The 7,995-nt window shown below is 47.8% G+C and overlaps 1 long non-coding RNA gene across 1 annotated transcript; it reads right to left on the minus strand.

The window, feature by feature from the left end:
- Positions 1-2,462: 2,462 nt before the first annotated feature.
- Positions 2,463-3,990, minus strand: LOC142557901 (uncharacterized). The gene is made up of 2 exons (XR_012822897.1): positions 3,762-3,990; positions 2,463-2,591 (listed from the first exon to the last, which is right to left on the minus strand). It is a non-coding gene; the product is annotated as an uncharacterized LOC142557901 (long non-coding RNA).
- Between the last annotated feature and the right edge of the window lie 4,005 nt (positions 3,991-7,995).

The following is a 7,995-nucleotide window of genomic DNA, read 5'->3' on the forward strand; positions in this document are numbered from 1 at the left end:
AGGAAGCTTTAGCTCGGGCCCAACTCCGACGCTGCCTTTTCAAATACTATGAAAACACGAAAACGTTTTTCTGAGATAACCCCTGGACGGATTTAATAATATTTGCTGCATTTGAGAGAGAAAGCTAAATTCTAGTGATTGCTGGAAGCGAAATTTCGATGTAGGGCCTCGATTTTATTAAAAAAGATTTTCAAACATTCGAAAGTTTCAAAAACAAAAAAGCGCAAGAATTTTATAGAATGATAGCTCTGCATCAAGAATAGATATCGCGGTTCTGTAAACGGCATCCGCTAGATCATTGAAAACGATCAAATTTGATATGTCATTTACGTGAATTTTTTACGTTCCGTGCAAGGGTTCTGCAAGGGCTGTATTTACAAATTACTAAATTTTTTTTAGATTCATGTGTAACATATCAATTTTGTTCATTTTAGATATAATATTAGATACGACTGGCATATTTGTTACATCGTTTTTTTCTTTGCAGCGTTACAGCATTGTAAACTTGATAGTTGCGTTTTCTAAAAATTTTCGATTTTTGCCACTTTTTAATAAAATATTGACGACCTAAATCAAAAATACGAGACGAACGGTCACTAGATTTGAAATCTTTCTTTTAAGTGCAACCAACATTGGCAAATTCGGTGCAGTAGTTGCCCAGAAAAATGAATTCTGCTTTTACATGTATTTAGAGAGGAGCACGCGAGCTAAAGCTTCCTCTTAGCGTTGTTAATTGGAAGGCAAGCACTTGAAAGTTTTATTGTCAATATGCCTGGTAACGTGGGCCGCCAAAAGCTTGCTTGGTCGAAGAAGCGACGCATGATGCAATGATGGTGCAGGTTTATCGCGTCGCTGGCTTGAAGATAGTGAGCTGCCGCCGTGGGACGGAAGATAACGAAGGTGAACAGCTAGGTAGCGACTCACGGAGCCGTGCCGATGGTGACGGTGCCATCGTGATGAAAACTGCAGCGGCGATATGACCGCTCAGGCGTCAATATCGCCTTAGCCTTTTTGCCTTGATTTCGCTTTCAGAAAGGGATAGTGCCATCAATGCAGAGTCATTTGTTCTTGTCTCGTAGATTAAAATACGGGTGTAAATAAACTCTATATCCCATTCATGCCGTAGAGTAGCCGTAAGCGGGGAAGCGCTCACACACGCACACATACACACACACGCACACACACACACACACAAAGAGAGAGAGAGATACGACACATATTCACCCGCATCCATATTTATACGCGCCCACGCATGCACACGCGAACAAAAATGTACGCATGCACGCACACACAAACGCGCGTATGCTCGCACACGCGTACACACACTCGTGCGCACGCAGATTCAAATACGGAGACACAAACATGCGCGCACACGCAAATGCCAGTAAACACGCACGCACGCTCAAGGAGCGTACGCGCATTTCCACTCCCGTCTCCTTCCCTGCTGCCTCGCAAAGACATGCGCGTGCAGCCTGAATGGCACTCGTTCTGCAATCACCATTCAAACTCCAGCTCTAATAAATAGCTTTACGGTTTAAATTTGGGGCTTCTTCAAGTCAATGTGCCCTCTGCCCGTATGGTATCAAACCATATGTTCCTGTCGTGTGACATAACCGCCCCTTCCCGACCAAAATACTGCTTGAACGCACACCCAATGTTTAGATTAAGTGCTATAAATGCACATGTTGCTACAAAAGACTACCCTCTTGGCGCAGACAGTTGAAACTTGTTGATACTCGGCTATTATATAGAAATAAAATTGTTTCAAATATTGCCCATTCAGTTACGCATGTGAATTGCCGTGAAGTTCTACAGGATGGTCAAGATGCAATGTCCAGAATTGCTGATTAAGTCAATGGTATATGGCACGATAGTAAATGTTTTTAACGTAACACAAAGACGTGCGCATGCTTGTAATGTTATCCAAGGAATAAAACATGATGATAAAAGCAATGACTTAACAAATAAGCAACCCATTCCTACGTTTTAGGAAGTAAATATAGAATGTATGGTATTGGAAGATCTCTCCTGAAAAAAAACAAAACTGAAACCAAATCCTGACTTTTGCGCTTTGGCCATCTGGTGGAAGACTGTCGAACACAGTCCTGCGCGGCGTTAATATTATCATAGAGAAAGGAATACAACAAGAGCGGACACTCCCATAGAGCCCAGCGGCCGAATTGACTGCAGCGCACCAAGCCGTGGATGTTAAAACCTGAAGCACACTTCCGGTTTCGGTTTGTGCGCGCGCGTTTTGAATACTAGCTGGTGCGCGTCACGCCGGCTCAGTTCTTTTTTCTTTTTTTGCTTTTGCAGCAAATATGTATTTATATATTTATTTTCTATTTATTAAATATTTATTTGCAAATCATATTAAGTAAAATTGATTGCGAACGATCTTCACAAGGCTCCATTGAATATGTGCCACGTGCAATTTCATAGACGCAAGACACCTTGTGAAATGAGGCAAAATTAACGTTTATTTTATTCTTTGTAAATGCTCGTGGCGGGCTTTTTGTGCATTCATCCAGCGTTGTGGCACCAGGTAAGCAGCAGTAGTTTCCGCAGGAAGCTCCACCAGACGACGTGAGCTGAACAAATTACAAGCGTTATTTTGGTATTAACATGTAAGAATAATGCCTGTAGAGGCGAAGCTTGCGAAAGTGGTGAGTAGGCGGCATTACAAACAAAAGCAGTTCGTATTTACACGCACGGCGTAGAAAATACCCGCCTCATCAAAAGCAATACCGTACATACGACAAACGTTCTAATTCCAAGCATTCTCCTCTTCCCAATACTTGTTTCCTGCACTTTAATAGCACAAATGCGCGGGCAACGGCGCGTTTCGCGAACTTGGCTACAACCGACGCGATAGTACGCTACGAATACACAGAGGTGGCCACAACACAGGCTCTCCAGAGCATGCTGGGCGCTCGCAGAATTCCTTCTACTCGCACTCAAGACAAAATGCGTGGGTGCCGTTCAGGAGACGGAATTTTCGAGTTACTAGTTCCTGGCGTTTGAGCTCCTTGGCTTATCTCTTGTGCGTTCTGCAAGCGCAAGCAACGCACTAGCGTGTTATCACTCTTGACGACTGCTCTTCGCGTTTTCGACAAGCGTGGGTCCCGAAAGAAGGCTTAAATTGTTGCGGGGACATAAAGATTGCCACAAACTTGTCGCAGTAAGATTCAGTACGCGCCAAATTATCTGTCACCACGGCCGAGCTGCTTTTCGCTACGTCAGAACAGGCGCGGCGAGCGGGCCTTCATAACATAAAAGTATCGAAAATAATTTTCAACAATGTTGGGCGTCAGAGAACGAAAAGCGCTATGAACTTGTCAGTGCATTAAAGCGCGAAACCGCGCACCACGGCCGAGCTGATTTTCGCTAACCGAGTCACAGCGCCAGACGCGCCCACTGCGCTCGAAAGGCAGCCCAAAAAGTAATGAAATTAGTTTCAATAACGTTGGCAGTCAGAGAAAGCGCCAAAATTTGTCGCAGTAAAATTCAGTACACGCGAAACTGCGTCACAGCACCCTGTGCGACTAGCGTGCCCAAAAACTACCGAAATTAGTTAAAATAATATTGGGGCTTATAGGAAGCGTCGCAAACATCTCCCACTACGATTATTCAATTCAAATTAACTGCTCCACGACGGCCACGCTGTTTTTCGTTAACTGCGTCACAAGTCTAGCTTAGGTGCCGGGCAGTAAGTCTAAATGCTTGAAGTGCGTCGCAGACTGTCGAACAAAGTTTCTCACCTTGCCGTAGTCCAATAGTGCAGTGCTGCCATGTCGAAGTTCCGAATGAACGCAATAATTCGCCGGGAGGCCACCAAACCAGGCTAAATCCCAAAATAGAAAAACAGGCAGACGGGTGCCCGAACAGTCCAACGCTCAGATGCGCGGCCGGTCTCTCTCGCTTCGGCGGTGTGTCTGACGAATGACGCAAACATCTGGCTCGTCATTCGCCGGTTCGCCTGTCGCTAGGCAACGGAAGTAAGCCGTAAAGTTTAATTTAATTTACACTCAGTCAGTCAGTCAGTCAAGAACTTCAGTGAGGTCCTGAGGAGTTTTAAGCCGTTAGAGATCCCATGCGGGGAGCTCCTCGGGCCGAAACCGTAGGCGACGCCCAAGTCGGGACGGGAACGTGGTGACGCTCCGCCAGTTCTTGGGCCCTCTGGACGGCCTTGAGCTGGAGTTTGAGGTCCGGGCTTTTGAGGGCTTCTTCCCATTCGGGCTCACTAGAGAGAGGGCCCTTTGGTAACGCGGTACATTGCCATAGCATGTGCGAGAGTGAGCAATAGAGTTCTTGGCAGTCTGGGCAATTTGCCGGGATGTCTGAGTTATAGTGACTCAGTAGGCCTCGTGAAGGATACGAGTCCGTTTGTAGCATTCGAAACGCGGCCGCCTGCGCGCGTTCGAGTTTGGAGTGCGGGAGCGGATATTTCATTCTGCCTTTTCGATAGTATGAGGTGATTTCGTGATAAGTGAGTAGCGGGTCATTAAACTGAATGTCCAGCCCCTCTGAGGCCGTAGGACCGTCGCGGCGGGCAAGTTCTCGCGCACGGTCGTGGGCCGTTTCATTGAGGTTTGGTTTCCGCGGGTGAATGTCTTTCCCCATGTGAGCGGCGAACCAGGAGAGGCGTCGTTTGCTCTCCATTGAGCTCGCTAGTAGTATGTGCGCCACTTCTTTACATACGTTGCCGCTTTCGTAGGCCCGAATTGCGGCACGCGAGTCCGTGAGGACATGAGTAAATGTGGGGTCTGCCATGGCGATGGCTACGGCTAGCTGTTCTGCTTTAGCGCTGGTGGTCGTTTTAACCGATGCGAATGATCGTAAGGTTCCGTTACCGTCCACGACTGCTATCGCGAAAGTGGATGTGTTGCCGTACTGGGCCGCATCCACAAATGCGGTGGCTTCACGATCCGCGTCGGTGCGATCGAGAATCGCGCGGGCGCGGGCCCGGCGCCTGCCCACGTTGTGTTGTGGGTGGACGTTTCTAGGAAATGGTGAGACCTTGTAGCTGTCTCTAATTTCGCTCGGTAGGGTAATCGCATGCTCGAAATAGGGAGATGGGGAGATATTAGCTTCGTTTAGGATAAGTCTACCGGCTTTGGACGAGGATAGGCGTAGTATTTGCGCCATAGTCTGAGCCTCGATCACTTCGTCGATGTTGTTGTGCATGCCTAGCTGGTCAACCTTTGATGTACTTGCTCTTTGTGGAATGCCCAAGACCTGTTTGATGCTCTTGCGAATGAGTGTGTTTAGTTTCGTCTTTTCTATTTTCGTCCAGTTGTGGGCAGAGGCGACGTAATTAATGTGGCTCATAAGGAATGCGTGGTAGACGCGCAAAAGGTTATCCTCGCAGAGACCCTTTCTGCGCCCCGAGACTCTGTGGATGAGTCTGATCATGTTTTCGGTTTTGGCGGTTAAATGTATGATAGTGTGTCCGTGGCATCCGGTGGCTTCGATTAGAAGCCCAAGAATGCGTATGTGGTCGACTCGCGGAATCTGTTGTCCGTCTCTTGTGTGTAGTGCTATCGGAAGTTCGTCTAGAGGTGTTAGGTAGCGGACTCCTTGGCAAGACTTGCGAAATAGTAAGAGTTCCGATTTCTTGGAGGATAGTTTCATGCCTGTGTCTAGTAGGTAGTCTTCCGTGGCATCTAGGGCAGACTGTAATGCCTGCTCCATGTCTGCCAAGGAGCCTCCCGGGCTCCAAATGGTGATGTCATCTGCGTATAAAGCGCAGTTTACGTTCGGGATGTCTCGTAGTTTGTCTGCGAGTCCCTTCATCACTAAATTAAATAGTAATGGAGAGATGACTGAGCCTTGAGGTGTTCCGACGGAGCCCAGCGTGTAAGGGTCCGACTTTAGTTCTAAGACTCGCAGTCGGGCTTCTCTGTCTTTCAGGAAGGAGCGTACGTACTCCTGAAATCTCTGGCCGAGGCCGAGGCCTGCAACAGACTCCAGTACGAAGCGATGCGAGACGGTATCGAATGCTTTCGTGAGATCGAGGGCGAGGATGCCTCGAACGTCTCTTGTTCAAATTTTTAATTTTTCCGGGCAAGAATAGAAAGAAATAAAACAATTTCTGTTAATCTCATTTCACATTCTTCTTTTTTTCGATGCTCGCGGCCCCAATTCGTCGATGTTAATACTATAGCGTGACGTGTTTCCTGTTTCCAATTTTCGCCAAGTGTCCGCTCTTGTTCAATCCCTTTCTCTATGATATTATTTCACGGCATCGAACCGCTGCCAGCATGACGCGGAACGATGGGTGCTATCGGACAAACGACTCGGCCACGGCTTTCTGCGTTTCCGCGAGGGCTACGCTTGAGGTTTTATAGATACCACGTGAACTTGCACGACTGTGTGTCAGAAATCGCTTTTGGGAACAGTGTTAAGCTATGTGTTGAGTCGAGATAGGAATCAATCGAAAGCTGAGTCTCCGGACTACATACGCTGCAGTGACTTTTACGACAGACGCCGTAGTGTTATCATTGTTACCGCTTTTGTATAGAAAATCGAGTACAAATTTTCGTCATTTGCATAGGCTCTAATTGCTGAATCTTTAATTGCTCTGGGAACAAAATTCTTGCTTGCCACAGCGTGCTCACTGCATTTGGCTCGTGTGTATTGTCTTCCAGAACATGTCTGTCACCTGCCTTTTTCAATAATCAACCTGCAGCTTTTCTCATTCGCGATAAACCCGCTCGTTTCATCGAAAACGCGCTAGCTTCATGACGGGGCCGCTTGGTGCGCTAGTAGGTACGTGTCCAGAAAAGCTTTATATGAAGGCTGGCGTAATTTCACCTATGCCCCATCATTACCATAGCTTTTACCAATAACTTTTTGCCCGAAAGCAAAAATATCGTCATTGTTTGATTTTGCACCCATTAACAGACTGCAGGACTTCGTGGTACGAGTACGTCCTTCACGAGAACAACTTTTCTTTAACCATTACATTTTGTTTGCGCTACCAAATACGTTTGTCGCTGTCTTGATCATGACACAAAACACAGGTTATGTAAATGTATTGCGCTGTCCCCCGACGCTCCATATCTAAGCTCGATGGATTCCATCGAGGCCACTCATCATCCGCTCTCGGCCTTCGCTAGTGGTCCTTTATAAATATGGCCTAGCGATCATTTAAATAATCTACCGCGCCTGCCACAAAACATTACCGCACTCTGCAGGCGTTGCTGCAAATAAAAAATAAAATAAAACACGCACAAAAGAGGCGCGCTATAAGGACAGCTGAACCGCGAAAACGCACGGATGCGTACATAAAGTCGACAGGGTGAAAAATGCTAGCGACAGTCAACTGGCGTCCACTTGGAGCGTGTCCCAAGTAAGTGAAATTGGTGTGCCGCGAAAAACGGCACATACAGTGCCATCCTTCTTTTTCTCCTTGCTGGGGGACAAGTTGCCTCCCGTGTCTGGAGAACCTCTTCGGAGGAAAAAGATATGCCCAGATCGGCAGCTAGCTGCTAGGCAAACAAGGTAGCCCCACCATGGATCATCGGCCGCCCCCCGCTAAGGCCACTCAAGGCAGGGCGCCGAAGCAAATGAAGCCGTCACTTTCTTTCTTTCCACCAGACAGTGCGACTCCCCGCCACGCAGTCCTCCCACTACTCTGGCCCGCTCAGAGACTCGCCTCACAGATGTCTTAGTTTGCTCAACAAAACAAACTCCCACGTCCCTCTCGGTTCGTCCTGCTGGGCCCGAACGGAAAGGAGCAAAAAGCCCTGGTACAAGGTTTTTCTTTCCCGAGAACTGATAGACGCCCCGGAACACGGTCGGACGGCCATCACGCGCCGCCTGCAGGGCTGCGCGCATGGCGCACCTTTTGTGTCATTGTGCCGCTTTCTTGACACCCCCGTTCCGGGACGAGTGGTTTGACTGCTGCGGCTGTCTGCGACGAAATCCTGGTGAATAATCCCACGCGTCGAAGTAAGGAAGGAGATGAAAATATAGCCTTCTTCGCTTGTC

This window comes from Dermacentor variabilis, chromosome 9, assembly GCF_050947875.1.
Source record: "Dermacentor variabilis isolate Ectoservices chromosome 9, ASM5094787v1, whole genome shotgun sequence".
NCBI lineage: Eukaryota > Metazoa > Arthropoda > Arachnida > Ixodida > Ixodidae > Dermacentor > Dermacentor variabilis.